The 26,631-nt window shown below is 44.2% G+C and overlaps 1 protein-coding gene across 4 annotated transcripts in view; it reads left to right on the top strand.

The window, feature by feature from the left end:
• TFB1M (transcription factor B1, mitochondrial) overlaps positions 1-26,631 on the top strand; it is a 440,085-nt gene that overhangs the window by 2,703 nt on the left and 410,751 nt on the right. The window contains exons 2-3 of one of the 4 annotated variants that reach the window (XM_078649183.1): positions 5,491-5,610; positions 14,409-14,547. The exons of 1 other annotated variant lie outside the window; for it this stretch is intronic. The gene's annotated coding sequence lies outside the window, so the exon portion shown is untranslated. The remainder of the gene's footprint in view (positions 1-5,490; positions 5,611-14,408; positions 14,548-26,631) is intronic. 2 more of the 4 variants (XM_078649186.1, XM_078649184.1) reach the window with 2 other exon arrangements.

Here is a 26,631-nt window from a genome sequence, read left to right as displayed (position 1 = left end):
CGTCGATGGGACTCACTTGGATTCCGGTGCACACGATCACTGGACAATCCTCACAACGGTGTTCAGGTTGCACAAAGCACACTCACACAGCGTCGCTGATCCTTGCTTGGATTCCAGGTGCCCCTGATCACAGGCCGATCCTCCTGAAGGTCTCAGTGCTGCACAAAGCACACGCACACAGCATCACTAAGACTCATGAGGATCTCAGCCTGCAACAGGCTCCTCCCACAGCGTTGCTGAGATTCTCCTGGAAACATTTATGTTCCTGTGTTTCCAAACGGAGCCAGCTCACCTCAGGCCCTTGGGAATAGTTACTTGAGCACACAGCAAAGTCCTTCAAGCAGGGGGACACAGCACACAGCAAAGTCCCTTTAGCCTTCCTTGGTTGAAACAGCAAACTGCAGGCCAGCCCCAGATCACACAGCAAGAGTCAGTCCTATCCTTGAGCCTCTTCAGTTGTTTCTTCCTTGGCAAAGGTCCTCTTGACCACGAAGTAGCTCCAGTCTAATTCACACTTGATCAAGCCATTCCCAAAGTCCAGGGGCTTCAGCTCTCATACATATACCCCTCAATGGCTTTGAAGTCTTTGTGCTTCAGGGGGCACTGACCCCTGTTCAAACCAGTTCTGGGTGCCTCCCTGCCAGTGACACATTTCTTCCTTTGATTAGTGGGGGTCTGGATTCTCAATCACTCGGCAGGAGATGAGCCAATTGTTTTATTGCAGCAACCCAGGCCTCTTCACCTCTAAGGGCTTCTCCTCCCCCTACACTCCAGATGCAGGTCAGCCTGTTGCTGTCTCCTCCTCCCCTGGGTCAAGACATTCCCTAGATCGTATTGATTTCAAATCCAGACAGTCAATCCACAGCCAGGCAGAGACACACAGAAATGCTAGAGCACAAAACTCAGCCACTTCTAAAAGAGTGGCTTTTGAACACGCAATGAAAAAAACACCTTCATAAAAAGATGTGTTATGGCACTGTGAGTTCAGGCATACTAAACTTCACCTTAAGCCCTTGGGAAGATAGGCTGGAAAACATATTACACAAACTTCCCATTTTATCCTATGGGCAAGATGGCCTTTCAACGGTGAAAAAACGAAAATGGAGATTATTTCATTGTCAGGGCATGACACACATTCCTTAGTACATGTCCTACCTTTCACATGCACTGCACCATGTCAAGGGGGTACTCTAGACCTACCATAGGGGTGTCTGTTGTGCACGGAAAGGGAAGGGTAAGGTCTGGCACATGAATGCACTTGACAGAACAACATGGCAGTTTAACAAACTGCGCGCAGGCCTTGCAATGGCAGGCCTGAGCTCCCTTTTTAAGGCTACTTGTGTGGGTAGCACAAATAGTGCTGCAGGCCCACTAGTAGCAGTTACATTATCAGCCCTGTCACACATAGTGCACTTTACTAGGGACTTCATTTAGTAAGGCAAACATACCAATCATGGACAACCAATTACCATTACTTTATGCAGGGAACACTCACACTTTGACACTGTTTAGCAGTGGCAAAGTGTCCAAAGCATCTAAGTTGGCAACACTATGTCAGAAAAAGGTGTAGGGAAAAGCAGAAAGTTTAGGGACTTTAGCCAAAAAGGGCCAAGTCCTACAGTTACCCAAACGTTTTATTAACCTGTACTAATAAAACAATTATACACACATACCAGTATGGCCAATACAAGCTCTTCCTATGTCAGACTCCAAAAAGACAAGGTGAACCATTATGTTTCCTGAAATACCAAAGTACAAAAGTCTATAAACCTAACACAAACAATTTTATTCTCACCTAACCCAAGCGGGAGGGCAGGAGTGCAGGACTGTGCCAAGGAAGATTATCGTTTGGAGTAATGAAGCATACTTGTAAGTAATCCAACTAGCGCCTCTTCATCAGCCTTCCTCGTCCCAGTCTTAACCACTTGAGTGTACGCCCAAGCTAAATCAATTGCTTCAGAAATTGAATAACCTTGTTCACACAAGTTACAGCCTACTCACTTCTGAAGTCTCTGGAGGGCCAGGATTGTTGAATGTACTAAACACACTGTGTGTCTTGTTAAGATCTAAAGATTTTGCTTGTAAATACACTGACCCCAGAGAATATCATTCAGAGTGATTGTACAGGAATTTTATGCACAACCTCCCACAAATAGATACGTTGAAGACAGTTTTCTCTATAACAATGAGATTTGGTTCTATTTTGAGTTTTGTAATGTTTTGCCCTACTTTGTTGAGTCTTTGTATATAGTAAAATTGTATGTTCTATGTTGAATGCATCACGATAACTCTATTTTATTCTGGATGAAATATGAATACCTGAGAGATCTAATATAAGAAAGATCTCGAAATATTCAAGCTGTGTCAATGATTAATTGATGTAATCATTAGAACTAAAGAATTTTTTTTTAGCTGTCCCGGTTTCTCATCTGTTTTCTTTTCCTACTTATTGGCCCTTGAGAAGTGGTGTCACAAGGGATCCCCCCTTTATTTTCTCCACACAAGTTACTGCAGCACCTAGTGATATTTATTAAATTCAAGAAAAGCAAAATGGCATGACTGCTGATAACACAGTCCCATCAATGAAGAGGAAATCACTTCCCCATTCGAGTTCTAAAATGTTAAATACAAATATTTGGCGAATCCCAAATCACAGCTGTCCACTAGTGAAGCCCCTTTGAAAGCAGCCCAGTTCGAGTAAATACCCCTGATAGATCTGTCCTGCACATTAGACTGCAAGAGAACACCCGCTTTAGCGTTCCAAGAGAAATAGTGTTTTTGTATCCACCTGCTGAAAGAAGAGGTATAGGGCTTATGATCTCTACAACAGAGGTCTTCAAACTTTTGTCAGCTAAACCTTTTTAGACATCGAGCTCCCCCACCACCACCTGACAAAAAAGTTCTGGAAGTTGGTTCTCTCCATCATTGATGGCCATTCCCTCCTGCAGAGCCCAGGTCGTATAGGGCAAATAATATTAAATAAAGTGAGAGTGTTTAGTAAAATGAAGTTTTTGTAGTGCTTGTGCTTATTATAAAGTTCAAATAAAAAGTCTCCAAGAAAGAAATAGCAGAAAAAATAACATTGGTGCTTTATTTTTCACATAAAACACAAAATTTAGGATAGATTAGTAAAAACACTCCCAAAACACAGGTGAGGGGCGTGGGCCGTTTTTCTCCACAGAGACAGTCAGTGTATGGATGGATTCTTGCTCTGCCATCCTTTTGTTGTGCTCCACTTCCAGTCTTGAGCAGTACCTGGAAACTGGAGTGCTCGCAAAATTTTGTTATATATTTTTTGCAGTTTTAAATAGCACATACATGACCCAAAGGAATTGGTGTGCTTTATAGAAGCATCTTTTACATTACACAAGCACACATTAATTTGTTGTAAGCACAGGGAGATTAAGTGATTTGCCCAGAATCACCGGATGTTGAGCAGACACCAAGAATTGAACCTGGTTTCCCAGCTCTGTCTGTTGCGCCACATCATTGCCCCTAAACAAGATATCAGAAAAGAGGTTCCACAAAACATGCTTTCTGACACAATTGAAAAATCCATGATTATGTGGAATATGACCAGGTGTTGTCATGCCAGTTGTTGGCCAGCCACAGTTTTCCAAAAAGGCCTAGGGGATATTTACATCACACACTTGTGATAAGTGATTCAAGAGGATATATACATCTTTATTCTCTAGCAGCATCAAGAGTCAATTTGTTAGCTTAGTTGGTTTATAAAGAAGATCGCCTTCCAAAGCTTCAGAAATAGCTGCACAAGAAAGCATTTAAATTTGGTCTACGAAAGAAGTGAGGACAGATGGTAGGCATACTTCACAATATTTGTTATATCAGGCTTGTGGACTCAGCTGTAGGATTGGAACATGTTAAACAAGCACCAGCGACTTTAATCAAGGTCAAACTCATTTTTAGTAAGTCACTGGTAAGTTAAGTGATTTTGCCCAGGATCACATGATGTTGAGCCGATGCCAGGACTCAAACCTGGTTCACCAGAACCAAAGTCAGCACCTTTGGCATTAATGCCAAATACGCTTCTCCTTGAAACATCCAACGTTCCCACTAGTAGTGGGACGAAGAGGAAAGGAGCGAGGCTTTAAAAAACATAATAAAAAAGCTCTTCACTCTAACCTCCCAGAGAATAGAATCTTCAGGAAGGATACAACTATTGTAAATTCCTTGCAGTGAAATGCAGTAGCTGCGAGGGTACACATCAGGATAACCTTGAGGGGGAAGGGTTCAAGAGCAAAGTGAACAGCAGCAACCAGATGTTAAATTCAGCAACCACGAGGCAAAAGGCAACAGTGAAGAAGTGCTGTTTCATCAGCAAAGTTGAAGTATTTTGCAGCTTTAAGTATACAAAATTTGCGCCACTCCCTGGCATCTCTCCTGCTGTCCCGTTCATTGGAGGAACATCAGTGCTGACGTCAAAGCAGTGCTCTGCTGCAGGAACTACATGCTGATTGGCGGTTCTGAATGACTACACAATCAAAGAGGCCTAACTCGAGTTGGAGGTATGAATAACAGGCAGAAAACTTACTTCCGACATGGGAAGCAACCAGGGCACAACTAGACCCGAACTTCGGGGGGGGCTAAGAATCCCAGCTAGGGCTGGCCCTAACACTGGTCGCACAAGGTGCAACAGTCTTTTTGTGCGCCCCCTCTCCCATTTCCTCCTTCTCCACGAATTCCCTCACTACCACTCGCCAACAATGCACCTCATCTCTCTCTATAGCCTCTTTCTGACCAACATTTCACTTTTTTATAGGGCTACCTGTAGTTTACTAACAGTCAGTTCTGTGATCTGCATGGTATACGTTCTTTGTAGCAGGCACACTAGCCCTCTGCACTGTGTGAGTGACAGGAATGCCCATGTGAGTGCACAGTGAGCGATGCAACAGTGTGAGAGTATGGTGAGAGGAGTGACTGCAGGGTGAGTGAGGTGATCATATGAATTAGGGTGCGGATGTAAGTGCAGAGTCGGACGAATTAATGTATGGTTAGTGATGGGCTTGTTTGAGTGAGATTGCAGAGTGAGCAGTGAGGGGGACAGGTGAGTGAAGTGTCACATGAGCAGGGTGAGTAGTGTGCTCTTGTGACTGCAGGGTGAGGTACTGGGTAAACAGCGCAAGAGCATTCTGAGTGCAGAGTGATCACTGTGAGTGCAGAGTGAGCAGTGTACTCATGTGAACGCAGGGTAAGTGGAGGGAGAACGGTGTGAGTTCATGGCGAGTGAAATAAGTGCAGTGAGGTCACTGTGAGTGCAGGGTGAGCGGGTGGTGTGAGTGTATGGTGATCAGTGTGAGTACATTGTAATCCCTGTGAGTGCGGGGTGAGTGTGAAAGGGCGAGAATGAGGAGTTAGTTGTCTGAATTTAGGGTGCATTCCCAGACACAATTAAAGTTACTCAGCATGTTATTGAGGGCTGGCATAGGGTTTCAGATATAAGTTAAACTATTTCTTTTATGCATTATTCAGGGTCCAGGGATCGAGGGTGAAGGAAATAAATATTGTGGTCATCCTGCAACAAACTTCCAGTATCGCGATTACAGTTGCCAGCTCATTATATTGATGTCCCAGACGGTACAGCAATAAGCAGTAAGCTAAAGCCTATTTTCAGCACTTATCTTTGCATGCTTGGAACAGCAAAAATAAATAGAAAGCATTTTTAATTGTGTTCTAGGGCTGCCTGAATGATCCATGACTGATAATTAAAGGGAATAAAGATTGAAAGTCACATTACAAATGAATACATAATATTTTATTTATAACCCTGTTTAGTGTCAAGACAAGGCATTTGCAGGCTCTTTAAACAACACATGGCTGGCATTTATCTTTTTAGTAACCCTACTTTATATTCCTTTTAATGAAATGCATTCTCACACAAAGGCAGTACAAAGTAAAATCCAAATGTAAGGAATAGGCAGAGTGGGGGCCCAGGGGGTACTGGAATCAGAAAACCAACAGCCTCCGCAATCAGTTTACAAAAGTATGTAAATATGCACATGGTCTTTACAGACCTGTGATAAATTTGGCCGTGCCGTAGACAAGACTCCAGACACTTCCCAGCCGAGCCCCAGCAGCACAAGCTGCAGCAGCAGCCCGGGCTGGGACACAGGGTGGCCTGGGCTGACGCCCTTTCAGCCTAATGGGCTTTGCGCACCTGGAAGCAACAATGGAAGGTGAAGTGGTGGGGTGGAGTGCGCACCGCCTCCTGAGGGGATGCTGCGCCCTCCAGGGGGGCATGCCCCACAGTTTGAAGACCTATGCTTTACAAGATAGTCCAAAAGTAAAAATAGGAGAATAACTCTATCTGAAAGATGAAGTTTATTTCAGATAATTGAAAAGGACATTATGGGAAGCTAGTGTGTGCCATAGGTTTTTCTGTTCCTAAGATGGAGAAGGAAATAAAAACACGGAGAATCAAATTCTGTGACAAAAGACGAGGGTGCTACCATAGTTAGAAAAAGGATCTAGCCGTAGTACCAATTTTATTGTGCAGGTAATTCAAACCTTTACAAATAATTATCTCATGTCGCAAATTCGAACACAGTTAAAACAGAACTTAAACCGCTGTTAGAGCACATAAAATAGCGAGGACCCCATGAATCCAGAGTGGATTGATTGCGGTAGTTAAGCGGATAAAATACAGAACAAGGCAAGAGGTTTATGGACATTGGCTCAGCAGCTTAGCAAGAGTAGTGGTCGTTGTTGAGCAGATACTTAGCATCACAGTAGATATAGGAGAGCAGTGCTAAGTACCGAAGAATGCATGAAAAGTGCAGAGTGCACAAGCGATTTTATGGTCTGTGCAAACTTACTGGGAAAGGCCTGATCTACCCCCATAATCATTTTGAGATATTTATAGCAGGTGATCCAGAGTTACTGAGGAAGATGGCTCCAAAGAATCATTGAGCCATCATATTCATGGCTGTGGCCAGTATAGAAAGGGCAGGTAACAGCCAGCGCCAGTTATCCCAAGGTTGCTGCTGTTATTTGTGATATAATACAAGCGGTTCAGCATTGAGATTCATAGTATACCTCTTTGTTTACTCATGCGTTAAAAAGGGGCAGGTGCATTAGAAAAGTGAATATATATAGAACAGATGTTTGGGTCAGAGTGGATGAGAAGGGAGTAAAGCAAAGTGCCGGAAAGGGCAGGATGGTGCGAAGAGTAAAGACGACTATTTTGGCATGTACAAGCTTTTAGCAGCCCTTAGGCAATAATTTTCATGGCGAGAACCAACATGAAAAGTGCAAGTGAGAGTCGGCACAGATTCTCCCAGGATAGCTGCTGATGTTTAAAGTATAATGACAGCAGTGCTACCGCAATGTTCACTACATTCCTCCTGGAGACCTGTGTAGTATAAAGTGCCAGGTGCATCATAGAAAGAAATATATAAAACAGTTGATCCGTAGTTACCACTGGTGTTCATTCTGAGCCATGAACAGGTAGTCAATTAAGTCATTTCCATAGCCAAGGTCACATGAAAGGTGCAAATATGAAGGTGGCTCGAGAAGTCCCCAAATTGCTTTCGATGTTGAAGGTTTAGTAGCAGTGGATATTTTCATAACATTCCTTATGGGGACTTGTGCAGTGGTAAGTGCAAGTGCATTGAAGCAGTGGATTAACCCTGTGTTATTTCAAATGATCAATAGTGATTTGATCAATAAGCCGGGCTGATTTTAAGACAACATTTTACAGCAAGAGAGGTATTTGTGGGTATTGATTTCACCACAGCCAACTGAAGAAATGTAACTGTTTTGACATTAAGGGCCTGATTATGATGTGAGTCGGAAAGCCTCCGACCGCAGGTCAAAGAATTTCTGACTCACATCATAGGTTTCACTTTCGTCCCCTGCATTACAATGCCGGCGGTCAAAAGTGGAACCGGACAGTCTTTGCGGCTGGACTCTGGCAGGCTCAAGGAGCCCATCGGCCAGTCGGTGTCTCCTCCGCAATCCTTGGGGACGGCGTTTCAGCCGTCGGGATTACGATGTTGGTTTACGACATGCTTTCCATGTCGGGCTTTCTGACATGGAAAACGATTTTGGGGGTCCCTAGCAGGGCCCCCATTCCTTCACGGCCTCCGGTTGGGGCCAGAGGGGGCACCCCTGCTAATCCCTTCACCGTGTGGCAGGCTGCTTGAGGTGCCTCGCATGCTGTGAAGGGATTTACAAAATCTCCCATTTCTCTATGGGAGCATGTACTACGGCTGGTTTACCACCGCAGCACAGACTTCCATAGAGAAATAGGAGTATGCGACTGTACCATGTGTTGTCGCATTGTAATACTGCCGTTTGCACCGCCGACCCGAAGTCGGTCAGTCCACAATCCACGATGATGTTGGTCTGAGGCAACTCCGACTGACATCATAATCGGGGCTTTAGTGTGGTATTGTCGGGGTTCAGGCTGGCGCTTCCAGCCTGACGGCAGGTCCGAATTCCCAAGCAGGTATACCCTCTTCAAAGAAGATATTTTCTTAGCTGTAACAAAGAAGGGCAGATGCAGAGTATGTGTGAGATGGTTTTCTCGCTTAAGCCTCAGGAACGACACATTGTTTCTTGAGTTGCAGTATTTTGTCACAGCGGGAGATGAGCTTGTAAATTCCACTCCCTCAGCCGGTATTGGGACATAATATTAGATTGTTAATATGAAGCTAGTCATATATCAAGTTTTTTATATCGTGACACATTAATATCGTGCTGCAAAAATATCGTGGACAAAAATATCGGGTTTTTAGGTAAGTAATATAATTTATAAGAATATCTGTCTTTTTGATATCGTTTTTTAAAGAATAGCTGTTTTTAATATCGTTTTCAATAATATAGTTGTAAAAATATTGTTTTTTAATTATCTGTGTGTTTAAGTTAATATTTTAATTTTATATGTTATTTATTGTTTGTATAATTATTATTTTTAAATATATTTTAAAATGTTATGTTATTTACAATTTTGCATTTAATTGTTAATAGTAATTATTAGTATTGTAGCGGGTTGTGAGGTTTGCAGGGGTACAAGGTGGAAGTAATAATTGGTTAATAATTAATTCATAATTAAGTTTAATTGATAATTATGTAAATTGTGCAGTTATATTTTTGAAGGTTATATTTTAGGTGCAGGTTGTTGGTTTGTAGGGGTATAAGGTAGGAAGTTAAGTAAAAATCAATTACATTTCAAATTATTACTTTTTATTAAAATATTTGATAGATTTATAGTTGTGTACATTGTTTAATAATTATATTTTTCATGTTGTATATTAGATGCAGGTTGTGTTTGTAGGGGAAAAGGATGGGAAGTTATTGAGGTAATAATTCATTAACAATGAATTATTCATTATTGATAATTATTTGATTGATTACTTAATATGTTAATCATGTTATATTTTTTTATTTTGATTCTATTTTAATAGTGTGTGCTAGGTTTGTGGGAGTAAACTGTGGGAATTTATTAGATGATATATTAATATTTTTTTTATTTGATATACAAAAATGTTAATTAATAGTTTAATATACATATACTATATATATATACATATTTTGTATATTGAGAGTTTTATCTTTCTGCTCAAATAATAGAGTTATTAAAATATGTTCGGTATTTGAAGTGAATTACTTTCTCTACTGCTGCAGAGAGTGGAGTGTGAATAGTAAATTTGACCCATCCGGAGTCCAACGTTTTCTCTACTGTTGCAGAGTCTGGAGTGGGTATAGTAAATTTGACCCCTCCAGAGTCCAACGCCTTCCCTGCAGTTGCACGGACTGGAGAGGGAATAGTAAATTCTACCCCTCTGGCATCCAACACTTTCCTTACTAGTGCACAGACTGGAGTAATTATGCCACATTGCGTCATGATTGTCACATGTAGCTAAACACTAAAGTGAGAGAAGCATCTCTGAAATAAATGTCAGCGTTAGCGGTACATTGCTCCACAAACAGACATGTGCCACTTAGGATTTAAAAAAGAGGACACTAAGGGCAGCAGGGGTGTGCAGGCTATGTGAAGAAATTAAGAGCGTATTGAGAAGCATTAAAAGAATGCAAGGTTTGCAACTTTGGTTGTAGCCTTGATTTTTAGGTTTGTATGATAAGGAGAAACCAAGGAAGGTAACCCTTCTTTAGTCCAAATTGCAATTGTTCAGCTCCTTCCATAGTAAGAAGCTTTCTCCTCTGTCTCCCTGCCCTGTCTCTTTGGGACAAATGATTTTTCATTGGTCTCTTCAGGTCGACCTCTAGCTGGACCTGCAACATAAGCTTGGGCCACAAAAGGATTGCTATGTGGGATACCTTCCTTTTCATTACTTTATACCTCTGCTCAGTTGCCCTAATTGTGTGTTGAGTCTGAGAGCAGACGTTTCTCCCTGTTTTAATTGTAATTCAGCCAGCTCCTCTTCGTATCCGAATAGGTAAAGGCTGCTTTTGCTCTTTTTGCTCTTCTGCATAATGGGCCTCATGGCTTGAACCATCTCCTGATACAAGTGAACTGCAGATTGAGCTTTATCTGGGTGAAGCTGAGGTGGGAGGGGGTGGAATGGGAATGGACTTCTAGAACAGAGACCTGCATTCTTTAGTGCAAAGCCATAATGTTTACATTATTTATGATATCAGAAAAATAAATTTCTTACATCAATTGAAAATAGTTTTTACTCATTTCGATAAGTGTGGACATTGGCAATGCATTTCAAACTCTTTAGCAGTCCCCATTAAGAGGACATACTGGTAGCTTTTTAATATTAAAAGGAAAATGTATGTAGTGTTCCAACACCAATACCTTCCGTTTCCAAATTCCTCATTCCTTCGGTACTCTCATAATAGTATGTCCTGTTCTGTGACATCCTGTCCAAAGAATCGCTTCAATGTTCAGCATAGTTTTTAGAAGAAGGATTAGGCAAGCCACACAGGCCGAATAGGGTTCCACCTCCAGACAATCCTAGGGAAAACACAGAGGTGATGGGTGGAATGCTTGCAAAGGTTTCAGCAACTGGCTGTCACCACGGGCTGCATTCCAGTCATTTTTCTCTCACTATTCCACTTGACACACAGACGAGCCATAAGAAAGTCTGCCTTTGCTCTGCTCTTGTAAGAACATTTCAGCCACAGCTGCCAGGAGCAAGAGCACAAGCAGACTCAGGAAGGTTTACGCCTGGCTGGGCCTCCCCAGTCAGGTATCACTTGAATCTCATGACACTCTAAGCATGGGACCCATGTCTGGGCATATCCATCACAATTACGGTATCTACTGCAATAAACAACAAAGTAATGGAAAGAATGCTTGAATTGATCATTGGAATTAGCAATAGCCCGGTCTTGGAACATTTTGTGTTCCCGTCTGTAAAGGACCTAACATGGCAGTTCGGGCTCTACTATTCCTGTTGGAGCAGGAACAACACTGATTTACATATGGCTTGTCTGTGCCCATAGTTGGGGGAAAAACAATGGGCTATAATGCGGGCCCTCCACTGGGATAAAATCAAGCATTCCTTCTATCACTTTTTTGTTGCGAAGTTGGTCAGAGACCCTGCGAAGTTGGTCAGAGACCTTTGCGCTGCTGGGGCTGTTTTATGCATAGGACCTCGGGGTGCACTGGATGTGTGTGTTTCATTCGTGTACGCAAGGGGCACTATGCTATTACAGAAGGGACTGTAGACACTTGTGCAGCCCCTTCTGTAATACCGATAGTGCTGGTTCACATGTTGCTATCTTGAGGATGCATTCCCTCTTTTGCATGAGGGGTGGTGCATTCAAATGAGGGAATCATTTTGCCTCTGCTCCCGCACCCAATTAAGAATCGAAACCCCTGAAAGGTGGCGTTTTGTTAGTACACCACATGAGGCAGCTTTCTGGGTGCGCGAAGGGGGTCCGTGGACCCCTCATACGTCCCAGTCCAGGCAGGGGCAAACACTCACTTCCCCTGTATGCAGGGGGATCTCTGTACCCTCTTTCAAATACAGGTGGCAATCGTTTGTGAACTTCTGAGCAGCTTGGTAGCAGCACTCTGTCTTTCACTGAATGCACTGCCCCCAGGGCAGCCGTGAGTTTGTGGCTTCTCCTGGGTAATTGTATTCATGATAATAGGGTGCACTTTCCTGGTCTGCGCCAGACGCACCTTTTAAAAGGTACACCTGGCACAGACTAGGACCATGGGCTACTTCTATAATCTTGTCCCTGATTTTTTGTCTCCTCCAGCCAGGCTACTCTTCTGCCTTGATCTACATGCTTTTTGTTCTGACATTCGCACAGGCCGGCTTGCATGTCTCTTTAGGTAGGGACATCTTATAAGTTCCTAAAAACTCAACATTGTTTCCAGTAGCAGACACATTTTGGAAATGGTTCTGTACTGCTTTTGTCCCTTCACACCCCATTAACTCATCCTCCACCCGCTAAAAATGCTGCCAGTTCCGACCCACGTAACTCTTGTTGGATAATGAGATGCTGGGGGTAATGCTTCTCCTGCTGGTGGGATTCCTTAACCTCATCCGAGGACTTCAGCCTAACTACCCCATATTGCTGTCCCCCACAGGATCCTCCTGATGAGAATCCAGTATTTTCATTTTGTCTGCTACATTGAAATGTACTTGATTTGAAGGTGTTACTGATCATAACTTCGCTTGCATCCTTGTTGGTTAATTATCTAGAGTTCTTCAAGAACCCCCTATTCTCCCTCCCTAACACTTTCTTCCTATAGGGTGGTTCAAAGAAGTTGCGAAAGGTACACCCCCTTTTCTGGCAATGGGTTAATGGGCTTCTCATTCTGGGAAGAAAAAGCTCTACCTCTGAACCTCATTTTCTTAATGATATTAGAACAAGCGGATTGTTGGAAGTGGACTGCAAAGTGTTAGACAGAGCAAATCTATAAAAGCTGGTACAGATATAGCCCCAAGACAAATACAAAGATCCTTGAATTCCATCTTTCATGTATAGGAAGCCATTGCAGATTTTTCGGGTGAGCAGAGATATTTACCGTCTCCGAGAAGTCCGATACTACTCAAGCCACAGAGTCCTGAATAATCTAATGTTGTTGAGAACAGTAGTCTGGAAGCCCCAGGTAAATTGCATTAAACTGATTGGGTAGGAAATGGAAGACTGTGTGAAAAGGTTTATGTATTCAAATGCAGGTGAGTGCAAGAGTATCGCTCTGTGGTTCAAAGGACTGTTTGCCATCAAAAATAACTCCAAGCAACAGCCAGGCGTAGTTTTAATAGAGATAACCCACCGAGTGTCAGACCAGATTTGTCCCTAAATGTAATCAATTCAGTCTTATCGATTTGGAGTTTTAAGGTGTTGTAGTGCATCCACTTAGAGATATCATGAGACAAATTGTGAAAATTAGTCTGGAGGTTTGTCATGTTGGCCTTAACGCTAAGCTGTATGATCAGTTGTGTATTGACTACATAGCAGAAAAACAAATAGCCATATTTTCTACTCAAATTAGTTAGGGGTGCCATGTAAACAATAAACAAGGTGGGACAAAGGAAAGATCACTCTAGTGCCAGAGAGTAGTTTTTCTTCTTCTTCTAGTAACGTTGCAGAGAAAATATTAGCTGTCTTTTGGAAAGGAAAAAGGTACCCTCCTTAAAACTCTCCCTCTTACTCCACTTTCATGTAGGTGTGTTATCAGTAGCAAGTGAGAGACCATATCGAATGCCACAGACAGGTAAAGCAAGAGCAAAACTGGCATTCCAGAAGCCAAATAGACACTTAATTCATTTAAAGGGGCTACCAGAGCTGACTAGGTTTTCATGAGTGGTGCGGAACCTAACCTGGTCTGGATACAGAAAAGATCATGTTCTAGCTATTGACAAAAGGTGAACGTTAACTGTACTCACCACATTTTTCAAAATAAATTTCAACACGGATATACTGGTGAATAACATAAAAAGGGGGCAAGGATGCTTTAGTTGTTTTAAAAGTATGCTCTTTTCCACAAACCGGGAACAGTGGTGTCTGCCAGAGCAGTTGTCATGATGGTAGGAGAAGCCAGCTAAATGATTTTGATGAGATGGGTATCCAGAGGAGATCAAAAAATTGAGATGGCAATTTTGGTGATCACAAAATTTGAGGTATTGAGCAAATAGGAGTAGAAGAGCATATTCGTTGGACGACAAGGAGCCCTTTCGTGAATTTAATAGGTGGTTGAAGGGCTGTAAAAGAGAATGCCTGGTACTTCACAGAGACATTTGAAATTGAGACACCTGTGGAGCAGCAGCTTGGATTTATGATTTTTTTTATCGTAAAAGCTTACCTTAAGACATTCAATGACCCTGAAACCTTAAAATTTGCAAAACAAGTTCTAAAAATAGCAAGTTTACAGACATTCATGCTAAATCTCTAACTTTCTCACTAAGATTTGTGCTGGTTGTGTTCAACGTTTTTACAAGCGTGTTTTATTTCTCTAGGTTCTTCATTGTACCATGGAGCATTGCATCATTGTGTATGTTACTTAACAGATATAAAGAGTGCTATATTGTCTCTGCCTCACAGAATAAGGCTGAAAGGTCGATGAGGTTTCCGTTGGACTGACTGAGAGTACCAGAGGTGAGGCTATCGCCATGGTTAGCTTTGTTTTCACCAATTTCTAACCTCAGTGAGACCTGTAGTAGCAGCAGAGAAACAAGGTTTAGTGCTGCTCACTGTGAAGGTAATAAATGTGTGATTAGACCAAGTGATGAAGGTCTTAGTTCTAATAGCCATGGTATTTTCAAACGACTAGCTGCTGTCCATCATATACCCATCACAGTGTATCTGATCTCTGCAACAGTTAAGATAAACCTAGATGGCACACCCGCCCATTAGAAGGGGCACTTCAATGGGTTCTCTGCCTCTGTCCTGAATTTAAAATCACCCAATAGAATGAAAGATGAAGCTTTGAGAGCGTAAGGGGCTATACTGGTAACTAACAAGGCACCTGCCCAAAGTTGGGCAAAGGCTCAGTCTAGTAGTTGATAAGGGTAAAATGATGGGTTCTGATGGGGCTGACATGTATGTTAAGTAAACACAAGGAGATGATGGATGGAGCGCTGAAACGTTTCAGACAATCACCCCCCCGTCACAGATCTGGGTTGAATCCATCATCGTTCTTTGGCTCACTTTGCCACCCCAGTTCAGACCCAGCAATATGCAAACCAGTATTGACCCTGTTCCTTATGGGAACAGTCTAGCCTGAACTACCAAGCCAGGTCTTCCCTGGACCGGAAACCAGCATCCTGGGACTGGTTTTGGGATAACACCCCTCATCAGCCAGGCTAGCTTGAATCCAATGGCAAAGTGAGCAAGGGACCCACATCTGGGCATACTCTGCCAACTAAGGGCGAACAAACCAAACACAAGGAGATGATGGACATGGTGCTGAAACTTTTCAGGCACTCCCCCCCCAGTCACAGATCTGGGTTGAATCCATCATCGTTCTTTAGCTCACTTTTCCACCCCAGTTCAGACCCAGTCATATGCAAATCAGTGTTAACAGTTCGGGCTGGACTGTTCCCATAAGGAACAGGGTCAAGGCTGATTTTCATATATCTGAGTCTGAACTGGGGTGGCAAAGTGAGCTAAAGATCGTTGATGGATTCAACCCAGATCTGTGACTGGGGGCGAGTGCCTAAAAAGTTTCAGCGCTCCTTAAAGTCATTGCTCTTATTGAGCTTCTGTTTGGACTGGTAGTTTTAGGTTAGAGGTTTTCCTGGTTTATGAGGATTCCTTCTGTTGTGCTCACTATGCAAGGAGTGGTGCTCCACCGCTAAAGATGTGGATGTTTTGTGATCTTCCCATGACTATGGCAGGAGGGCCCCTGTCAATACCAGAAAATGCAAGTTTCTTACCTTGGTTATTTTTGCCTATTCCTCCAGACGTACCCCAGGCTGAGGGGCGTCTTGTATCACTTTGGGCATAAAGTGAGAATTTAGTACTAGAAGCTAGGGTGCATTGCCTGAGTGCAGCAGGGTCACACTTTAAGACTTTTGTAAACCGATTTGTGCTTGCAATAAATGTATTGCAGCCTGCCGGCCTGGACATCAACAGGTCTAGGGAAGGGAGAGGAAAGGACTACGGCACTGGTAGCTCAGATAAGTAAAACATTCAAAATAAGTCCAAATATGCATATGATGTTAGCAGTCCTCATCCAAGAAGTTAGTATTTAGAAGAGCTTACTTACACCTATGAATTCAAAATTCCAAGTCAATTATTTATCAACCGACTGTCGCTTTTCTTTGGATTTTTGAATGAATCCAAAAGTCACAAAGATTCCTACAGGCCACAGTGAAAAAAAGGATACACAAATCAATTCTTCATTTGTCCCTTCTGTTTAAGGAGTCTGCATCACTTAGTTACCTTATTGTTCATTTCTTGGGCTTGTGTACTGACCCCAACACTCATCCACATTTTTCTTTTACTTCTGCCTCTGTCACATACCCATCAGAAAGAACTCTTATTTCCGAGTTTCAGAACCTTCTAGTCCTGTGAGCCATTGAACTTTAAATCTATTAGATCAAGGAGGCATAGCTGCCATCACACTCCTTGATCTCAGTGCTGCACCCAACACAGTGGACCACTGAATTCTTTTTTTTTAATTTTTTTTATTTCAAAGTATTTTATTAATTTTATAAGCCAAGACATTAGCATTTCTGTACAAGGTTTTATTGAAAGAATAAAAAATGCAGGAGTTACTGGTTATGCCTTGAAATGGCTTACCTCATTTCTTAAAGGCAGGACCGTCCTTTTCAGGAGTTCGTTAAATCTTGTTTTTCAGACACCTTCTCACTGAAATGTGGAGTGCAGGTGCGTAACACAGGCCCCCGCAGCCCCCGTGGTGCGGGGGGCTCCACGCTCCAGGGGCGCCACGCTCCAGGGGCCCCCTCACTCAGCGGAGCCGGCTACAAGCAAGCCTCTTCAAGCATTCAAGAATAAAATGGTGCTCAACTGCGAAGGTCCTCCCTCCCCAAGTCCCCATAAATTAAAATGATGCGCACACGCCAATGTGACGGCCTCTAGTCTAAACCTCTCTTCATTAATGATGGTCTTTGGCACACGCCCTGCCGACCGGCCTCTTAATAAATTAATTAAATAGTTGGTGCGAAGTATGCCCGGGCTGGCTCTTCATAATGAAATGGTGTGTGTGGGCGTGGTGCGCAGTTGTCTATGCATCTGCGCGGTACCGCGGTCTTCAGGGTGGGACTGGTGAGTAATGCCTGCCGTTGTCCTGCTCACTGTAATTAAAAGTGTGCGTTACTTATACTACTGAGAAGGGTGCGGACCGTGCATCCGCCGTGCCAGGATAATTTAATTATACTAACTAGAGTAGTAGACCCTGCTGGCTGGCTGGTGGCTAGCCTTGCCCTGTCTTCTGCTGCCCGCTCGCCTCCGACGATGCAGGACAGGCCTTAGGTGAATGAGTATGTCCGAGGCACGGAGGCAGGTCAGGAGTAGAGGGCCGACTCCGAAACGGGAAGCCAGTACCCTGGTGCCGCTCAGCTGATGCAGTGTGGATTTCAAGATTCAGTCCGGCCTGATGTCGGCACTGGTGGCCACTGTGAAGGTCCCAGTACTGTGCAGGTAGATTTTATTGTTCACCTCTGCCGTATATTTATGTTGCAATGTCTCCTGTGACGTAGAGCGCTTCCCTTTGTAGAACGGCGTGCGTTGCGATGTTCCTCAATATTTATAGTTTCTGCTCCAGTTGAGCAAAAATTCATATCGAACTTGTAATCTAGAAGTCTATTTTACTTCGTCCCTGAAAACAAGGTCCTCCCGTGAGGGCTGCATTACATTTCAACGAAAAACCTGAGCAGTGTGTGTCAAATTTCATTCCAATTCTTTAATGGTGTGACCTTGTAATATGATGAAATCACAAACCACCATATAAGTCATATTTCACATGTTCCCTGTTATGTATGTTCATACTCGTTTATTTTGGGGTCGTTTCCATTGAAAACGCTGTTTTCTTCGAAGGACAGTTAACAATTGGCACTGATTGACATTAGAATCTTTATATTTAGTTTACCTTCCATGAACAAACTGTTGCTAAAACAATGGAGAATGACGTGGGCTGGGGCAATTACCATAGAATTATAGATTTTCCATATTTAACATATAATTGGCAAAATTAGTCAAAACTTCTCCTCTTTGCATTCGGAGGCATCTACCCAGGTTGTGCATCAAAAATGTTTCAACATTGTGTTGATCAAAGAGAAGTATGTATTGCGTGGAGGTAAAACTAGCTTCATATTGTGGTAAACAAAGTGATGTACAATTGACAGCATACAGCATGGCAACGCGGTGAATATATGGTTAAGTTCCATGTGTATTTATACATCCAAGACAACGCTTACACCATGGAGATGTGGAAGGCTACCTATCCACAAAAGGTGCAAACATTGCCTGTTGAGGTACCTACTATTGTCTTACCCAGGAGATGACATTTGTGAAGAAGAGTCTGGTGGATTTACAGGTAGTATAAGTTTATTTGGTGCCTTAATCGCCGAATTTTGTGACGTTTGATGCTCTTTACCCTTCTCTCTCAACTAGCACTTTCCTAAAATTTCCAATCTTTTTTCTTTAACTGGCCATCGTTGAGCTTACAGTAGGTCCTGTCAGGTATTCATTTACAGTGTTAGCCACGACTGCTTTTCAAGGTTTTCTGTCTTTTGTTTGGACATAGCCCAATCACTTATGCAAATGGTACTAAATGAACCCAAATTAGAAGTGCCTTTGAAATGTACTAATGTTTATTACAGCAGTTTTTTCTTTATCCATGAAAACGTTTTCTGCCTCCTCCTTTTTAGGTCGAGCGACCTATCTCAATGCGCATGCGCATTGAGCGGGAGCTCGATATATAGGGGCTTATCGAGAGTTTACCTAACTGGCGATTCCACTGGCGATTTGTTGCAGTGCATGTGCTTTTTAGGTCATTGCGCAAGCCCTAAAAAGCGCGTGCACAATGCCGCCTGCCTGCCTGCCTCGCATTACCACATCAAAGGCGGCGCGTCTCAGGCCCCTGCTGCTTCACACCCTCATGCCGCTCTCCCCGCTCAGCCCCCTCCCCTGCCCGCCGTGTCGCATTTCTCCTCCCCACAGCAATGCCCTCCGTCTTGTTTTGTTTGTATTCTCCCACTGGGAAAGGTAACATTAGCTGTGTGCTTCGAAATTTTATTATCTCTTTCCTTCACCGTATCCTGAAATCTCTTTTTAATCCCCCGTCCACATCTTTTCACATCATATTATTTCTCAGGTTTGCCTCACCCCTCAATCGTTTTCATTCGCCATTCTTTTCATTTCATTGTCCCCTCGTTGATTCCTCAATATCTCCCATTATCCGCTACTCTCCCTTTCACCCCTTTCTGTCTTTCATTCGCTTGTCTCTTTCTCCCACTCTTGCCTTCACACTCTATTGATCCCTCTTCACCACCAACTTGTTTATACTTTCACCGCCTTCTCCCTCTGCTCATAAAACGTCTGGTTGCCAGATGTATGTGGAACACAGTCTGGTGCAGATTGCTGCAGGATGGCCAAAGTTCTCTCATCCCATATGGACTATTCTCATGGAATATGCAAATTTAATTGTAGGTGTTAGAAAAAGTAATGAGATTTGTGTATCCAGAGCCAGCATAGGTGTCAGTAGTTGCAAATTCCCAAAAGAAGCATGAAGGAGGGCAAGCTTCATACCCACTGACCGCAAACCCAGGTCAAGCTTTCCCAACTTAGACCTACCAATGGGTCGGATATATCTTATCTTCTTTTCTGTTGCTATAGTTTCTATTGCTCACAGAAAGGCAATTTCTCATGCATCATGCGCTGTAAATGAAACCAGCCTCCCCAGTTGCAATAATGACACCTGGATTGTTTGTAGTTTGATTTGGCGTCTTCTGCAGATGAAGAGCTAACATCTGTGAGCTTCTCAAAGCAAGCATCACAACCATGAACAAAGCGTCAGTTACTGGCAGTGGTACACCCAGGCCCATCTCCAAGAAACAGAGTGCAATGGAGGCATCATGTAGCATCATTGGTACATTATTCACAGTAGGCCAAGAAGGACAATCTGTCTTCAAGCCTTTACCTACGGGTGTCGGGTGCCCAGTGCAGGTCCAGGAGAGCTATATCCATGCCGGATATTTAGGAATACCACTTAAGATTTCTATTTAGTTTCATAGCCTGTACATTTATCTTATATAGGTATTTTAATTGGAGGTTGCCTTGTTTATAATTCAGCATTGCCTGGGAACAGTCCAGCCCGAACTGCCAAGCCAGGTTTTCCCTGAACTAGAAACAAGCATCCTGGGACCAGTCTGAACTTAGGTGGCGAAGTGAGCTAAAGAATGATGATGGATTCAACCCAGATCTATGACTGGGGGTGAGTATCTGAAAAGTTTCAGCGATCCGTCCATCATCTTCTTGTGTATGCTTTGTTCGCCCTAAGTTGGCAGGGTATGCCAGATGTGGGTACCTTGCTCACTTTGCCACTGGATTCAAGCTAGCCTGGCTGATGAAGGGTGTTACCCAGAAACCGATCCCAGGATGCTTGTTTCCGGTTCACAAAATACCTGGCTTGGCAGTTTGGGCTGGACTGTTCCCTTGAGGCACAGGGTCAAGACTGACTTGCGTATAGCTGGGTCTGAACTGAGGTGGCGAAGTGAGCTAAAAGATGATGATGGATTCAACCCAGATCTGTGATTGGGGGTGAGTGTCTGAAAAGATTCAGCGCTCCGTCCATCATCGCCTTGTGTTAGCTTTGTATTTACTACCCAGACAGCAATCAAAGGGGTCATCTGTGTTCAGGGGCATAACATAGGCCCCCGCAGCCCCCAAAGTGCGGGGGGACACCCTCCGCGCCCGGCTGTGCAGCCAGCAACCACTTAGAACTCCACACATCCGATCCTTCTCGGATGCTGGGAGTTACATAACTTACGTTACGCTCGCCCGGTCACGTCCTTACAGAAAGCAGAGCACGAGGCGAAAAAGAGGGTGAGCAATTAAGTTCTCTACTTTTACTGAAGAGAAATTTGCACGTCATTCTTGGGTTTTGTTAGTGTACAATATTTTCAGATGAGGAAAGCGTTAACACTTTGGTGGAAAGTCGCAAAGGTATAGTTCTCGCTGTGAGACGGTGTTATGCTGGTGCTTCTGAGGATGTGAGATCAGGAGATTCAATTTGATTTATGAAACTCAATGCGCCTATCCCTTTGTTATCTGTTATTTGCGATATGCAGTAAATTGCCTATAGTTTAGTTTCATTTGCATGACATTGAACTCTAAACTACTGACTGTGTCAGAAGTCCTGACCAGCGACTTTGGAGGTGGTCACAATTTAAAAACAAGCATTTGCAATGCAATAGGTCTCGCATTTACGTGAGTTTAAGCTATTGGCATTATAAATGACAATGCCTATTATTTAAGTTTTAAAAACGAAAACAAAACTAAAAGGCATTGTTATTTGCAATGTGAATAGCTCAAACTCACGTAAATGAGGGCACCTATTGCATTGCAAATTCTTGTTTGTAAATATGCCCCTTAGTTCTGTGGATTCCTCGGACAGCTTGGGAGACTGGAACTGTTCCAAATGCTAAGAGCGTCGCAATAAATTATCTGCCAGGTAAACGTTAGTAAAAATAAAGAATTATATTCAAGAATTCTGCTCGAGACAGCGAGGTTCTGAAAATTACAAATTCAACTCCAGGGATAGAAAGATCTGCGCCATTCTTGTTTCCAAGGAGTTGCCAGAAACAGATTTATCCTACGGAACGTGTATTAAGTAAGGGCCCTTGTGTGTGTACTTGCTAGAAATCTGAAGGAGAGCTTCTTACATAACCGAGGGCAGGACGAGAGAGGTGGTGGGGGGGGGGGGGGGGGAGAAGACGGACAGAAGGAGAGAGACCGACATACGAGGAGAGAAGAGGGGAATCTTGAGGGAGAGAAAAAAGAAGGGACAGAGTGGGGGAAGAATCAGAGCAGCTAGTAAGTTGTATAAATATGAGAGCGAGAGAGAACGAGGGTGAACTATAGAAAGAAAGAGGGCTGACAGACAGATATAGTCAGAAAACGAGATTACGAGTGAAAGGGAGAGAGAGATAATGAGTGAATGGGAGAGAAGGGAAAATGTATAGAAAGAACATTACTAATAGTCTTAAATAAAACTGAAGTCCCTAAAATAGATTCAGGTCAGGGCCTCACAGTGCTTGCGCGTGCGCGCCTTAGAGCTTCACTGTATGTCCAGCCCCACCCCATGAGCACAGGCACATATAAGAGTTACACGTATAAGGCTGGCAGGGTCTACTCCTGCACATTTTATCATGTGACTGAACTCCAAGGGTGACCTGTCAGTCAAACAGTGGTTAGAGGATTACCCAGGCGCTCTCTGACCACATGCAGAGACCCGGACAATATCAATGAGGATTCTCTGGGGAAACCCAGCAGCTCAACAGACCTCACTACCAAAAAACGTAGAGAACATCTAATTACAGCGATAAACTCCACCAATACTATCGAAAAGAGAGAAAACAGAAATAAATGCTCTCAGTTGTCTACAGGCTTGAATGATGAAAGGAGACTGGTGAGAGCTCTGGAACACAAGGTAAAACAAGCACGTGAGTGGTGCGTGCGTGGGCGCTAAAAGTAAAACAAACGAGTGTCTGGTCACCCCCAAAGCAATGCCGAATATTGGGAATACTCACTGTTACCTGGCAGCGTAGACTGCCTCTGTGCTCACACAAAGCGATACACGAGCGCAGGCGGGCTCGCGGCCCTTGTCCTTCTACTTCCATGGCCCTGGTCTGCCCCCTGTCCTCGGGCTCGGGTCGTGCGCAGCTGATATTAGACCCGGGTCCTTGTCCGTGCTCTCTTTCTGTGGCGGGCGGGCACGCGCGCGCTCGCTCAGTGCGTAAGAGGGGCGCACTGGGCCTTGTTCTCTCACGCATCTGTATAGGAGGCCGAAAGGGGGCACGCGCCGGCAGTCAGACAGACGGACGGACCAAGCGCCATGGAGCCGCCGCTGCTGCTCGCCGCCTGCCTCCTGCTGCTCGGTGGGGCCCGCGCCGACCTCTCAGGTGAGTGCGAGGAAAGAGGGGGGGACATCTCACCCTTGGGGGGTGGAGGCGGCGGCGGGGGGGGGAGTTGGTGTCTGTATGTGTGCATGTGTGTGTGTGTGTATGTGCGCTCGTGTGCCCGTGTGTGTGTCTGTGTGTGTGCTTGTGCGAAAAGCAGGGGCTGTGTGTGTGTATGCATGAGGCGTCCAAGGAGAGAAAGAAGAGACAGGAGAGGGTGAGCGCGCGACCTGATCCCATTGCGGCCGGCTGCGTGCGCGTAACAGCCTCTTGTCCGCTCTGCCTACTCCTTGAAAGTAAAACGCGTGAAACGATTACAAAAGACTCGCTCTGCGACTGCAGGCCTTTGGCCTGCAAATCGCAGTGCGAGACCTAATGATGTACACAAGTGAGCATTGCTATAATAGCCGCATTGGTACCTGCAGTGAAGGGAGGGCACCCCAGGGCCCATTGTTATTGAAATATTTTAAAACTTTCAGTGTAACCCTATTAATCTACAACACAAGAGGCTGTACTCCCTCTTAACCGCTGCTGGTGCGAACAGCTCCGACCCTCTGCGTCAAGTGGTGAGGGGGCATTTCTTTCTTTTTCAGTTAGGTTTCCTGTTAAGTGCTACGTCTACATTTAAGTTTGTATACATAAATACATGGTTTAGATAGCACTTCTGCTGTAACTTACCAAATGTAATCGCCATCGCATTTGGCAATTTACACGTTTTTGAGAACTGTGATTTATGGGGGGCTCCCTACAAACTCGCAACGGTAGGGGACACAGTATAATAAACCCCAAGTAACTGCAGAGCAGTCTCACCTGTGCCAATACTGGCGAAGAAACACATGGTACAGGATAAAGTATAGAGAGACAGTCCAATCTGACGCCCGTTTCCAGATCTGGCCACTCTCCTTGTGAGGCTGAGGTGTAGCACGCCTGAGGCTGTTTGAAGAGGAACGCACCCGTAGTGACTCACCATAAACAGCTTTACATCAGACAACTGATTTCAATGTGACCTCTGGAGGCCTTTTAGATTTCTAAACATTCTAAAATGTGTGCAGGAGGAGGGCGCTGGAGTGACATGTCCCAGTCCGATGTACACAAAGCTGCTATTAAAACGGCCCTTGGAAGACTTTCCATACCTGTCCCTAAAAGTGTTAAATGGCTAAACTGATTCTCAAAATGACAGTGCCCCCGCCTTCGGTTTCTCAGCGTCCTGCAGAGTAAGGTCATGACCCACGGAAATCATTTACATCCCTCCCCTAGATCCGACCTGCAGGGATCATACACTCACTTTGTAATCTACTCACCAGTGCCTCTCCCCGAGTCAAGTGGCCTCCACTCCACTGATCGCTCCTCTACCCAAGGGATCGCAAACACCACTGCTCATCCTCCAGGTTCTGTTATGTGACTCAATGTCATGAGAATACCTCTTTTCCAGCGTGAGCTTTCTCTTAAAAACTCACTGTCTTCATGACTGCAATTCCCAGAATCCACTAATGGAGTCAATGAATGCTTAGGACTGGAGACAAGTTATCCATGAGTATAGTATCATATTAAATCCTATATGCTTCGCAGCCCTATGCATGGAGATCTAGAGTTTTATGCACCACTGACCGCAGGGATTTAGCCCCAATGGCACCCAGTGCTCAACTGTACCATCTATCCCACCAGGCTCCTTAAGTGTACTGCCCCTTCAGTGGGCCCAGACTCCACAGAACCCACATGCTTCTATGTTTCACACTCTTCTGCCCCATCATGTAGCTATCACAACATTCACGGTCTTCCTCCCCACAGGGACCCCACACTTCCATATTCTTGAGAACCAAGCATTCCACTGCCCCATTATGCCCCAGGTCCAGCATTTTTGCAGGGCCACACTCTCCTTATTCTAAATCAATTTATAGATTTATAAAGCAAGCCTGACATTTCTTTTAATATTAATGATGAGGCAGCTTACATCGAATTGGCAATAGATGGCATCAGATCATGTATAACAATCAGCAATACCTGTTCTATTTCCGTTGAGCACCTTTTTTTTTCAATACTTTGAATCTGATTCCTGTGCCACCTGGCATAAATGAAGGAAAGGGGGCCCTATATCTAGTTTTTCTTTTTACCTACCTGGGTCCCACAATATCTTTTGACAAGCCTGGGATCCCACGCCTTTGCAGCATTCAAGTGATTCCACACTTCACTCCCTCTGCAGCCGAGGGTTCCCTTCATCGCTCTGTTCCTTTGCCTCTAACTCCTCTTTCATGCTATGGCTTCTATCAATTGTGTATTTTCTGTTCCAGACTGCTAGTCCACTTGGGAAGTCTTGAATGTCATACATAGGACCAAAGTGAATATTTGAGGACTAAAACATTTCGGGAAAAACCCAGCACTTTTAAACACTAAAAACAGTTTTTTACTGGTATGAGGACCTGTCATGGAAGCCCACTGATATATTGTCAACTCACGCACACAATCCAGCACTGTGAGGACCAAAGTCAAAACATTGTGCATTGAACCCCTCCTATTTAGTAGTAACTATGGCTCATCCGCCAGCAGCTTTCCATTGTCCCTCCGACATTTACAGCTAAATCGTAGGTTTATGTGTGCGGAGACCTTGAACACTTTTAAAGATTTCTCGACATAGAAAAGATAGGCGGAATGGAGGGCTCTGCTTGTAGGTTTGTGAATAGCATTTTATAGTACATGAGAAGTACTACCTAGTACTACTTTATGTACTACAAAATGCAGTTTGTGAATGGACCCCTTTTTGATCTGTTTCAAAATCTTATCCACACCCCATGCTAAATACCTACAACAGACAGTGTATTGTTTTATGGTCACTTATACAGGTGCCAAAACGGCATATCCTCTGTAGCCTGTAAAGAAGTCCAACCAGCCGTGCACAGCCTCCACTGATGCATGAACATGGATTCTGCCAGCTCTGCTCACAGCCTCCTCTGAGGCCTGAAGTGCTCCCTGCTAGATGTGTTCACAGCCTCCTCTAAGGTTCTTAACAGGCCTTGCCAACTGTACATACTGTCCTCTGAAGGCTGCAGATGGATCCAGCCCGCTGTGTACACAGGCTGTTCAGTGGTCATAGTGGGTCCTGCCAGCCAGCTGTGCAGTCTACTCTGAGGCATGTAAATGGATCCTGCCAGCCAGCTGTGCAGTCTACTCTGAGGCATGTAAATGGATCCTGCCAGCCAGCTGTGCAGTCTACTCTGAGGCATGTAAATGGATCCTGCCAGCTGCGCACACCGGCTGTTCAGAGGTCATAGTGGATCCTGCCAGCTAACTGTGCAAAGTCTCGTCTGAAGCATGTAAATTAATCCTGCTAGCTGTAGTCAGCCACTTCTGAGACTAGTAAATGGATGTTGACAGCTGTGTGCACAGCCTCCTCTGAGTTCCTAATGGGCCCTACCAGCTGCGTACGCAGCTTCCTTTCAGGCCTTTACATGAATGTTACCAGATGTGTTCACAGCCTCCTCTAAGCGAGTAAATGGATCCTGCCAGGTGTTTAAGCAGCCTCATTTGAGGTTTGAGGCCTGTAAATGTATTCTTCCAGATGTGTGCACAGCCTCCTCTAAGACTAAATGGATCCTGCCAG

Source organism: Lissotriton helveticus, chromosome 6 (assembly GCF_964261635.1).
Source record: "Lissotriton helveticus chromosome 6, aLisHel1.1, whole genome shotgun sequence".
Taxonomy (NCBI): domain Eukaryota; kingdom Metazoa; phylum Chordata; class Amphibia; order Caudata; family Salamandridae; genus Lissotriton; species Lissotriton helveticus.
This window is presented reverse-complemented; position numbering and strand designations above follow the sequence as displayed.